Source organism: Echinops telfairi, unplaced genomic scaffold (genome assembly GCF_000313985.2).
Source record: "Echinops telfairi isolate 266 unplaced genomic scaffold, ASM31398v2 ScPeMD7_7468;HRSCAF=8506_0, whole genome shotgun sequence".
NCBI lineage: Eukaryota > Metazoa > Chordata > Mammalia > Afrosoricida > Tenrecidae > Echinops > Echinops telfairi.
The window spans coordinates 45656215-45657022 of NW_022111369.1; the positions used below are offsets into that span (position 1 = coordinate 45656215).

At 42.5% G+C, this 808-nt stretch overlaps 1 protein-coding gene across 2 annotated transcripts in view; it reads left to right on the top strand.

Moving 5' to 3' along the window:
* BTC (betacellulin) overlaps positions 1-808 on the top strand; it is a 56787-nt gene that overhangs the window by 47497 nt on the left and 8482 nt on the right. The gene's annotated exons all lie outside the window — the stretch shown is intronic.

Consider the following 808-nt stretch of genomic DNA (forward strand, 5'->3'; position numbering starts at 1 on the left):
TTTTGTTTTAAAAGATCCTCAGACACATTTCTCCCTTTTTATTTCCTAACACTGTTCAAAGAATACTCTGGACAATCCCCAAATGACAGCTCTCATACAGCACTGAGAACAAGAACAACTCAGACAAGTTCTAGTTTGGCCAACCGGATGGACCAATGTCACTTCAGAGACGTAGTGGACTTGCCGAGTTGAGGATAAGCCTGAATGCTGAGAGCGGAAAGAACAAAGAAGTGCTAGCCTCCCTGTGTCCGCGCAGTGATTGGAGAACTGCTGGTTTTGATCATTGTACTTTTTGAGCTAGAAAGGTCACCGAAAGGAGTGTGAACAGAATGATTGAACAGAGAGAACAAATTTTGGTACGAATTTAGTCGTAGTTGGTAGGTAATGAATAGAAGAGCAATACTTATTTGTGACAGTACCACCTACAACCGCCAAGCAGAACTAGAGCTCATGGGTGAAAGTCACAGAGAGATAGTCCAGTGGAAGTACTATTTATGGAGACCCTTCTATATATGATGATTTTGTGGGGTAGGTATTGGATTGCTAACTGGAAGGTTAGTGGTTCAAACTCACCAGCAATGCCACAGGAGAAAGATGAGGCTGACTTCTACCCTAAAGATGTATTGCCAGAGACTCTATATAGGATTGCTTTGAATCAGAACCAACTCAATAGCAGTGGGTTTCTCTATATGTTGAGCTTTGAGCTCACTCAAGCATCACCATATTGCATCTTTAAAAATGATCACCTACTTGTGTATAATGAGGGAGCTTGGACACACCCGAACTGTCAGTACTGGCCTAGGATGAG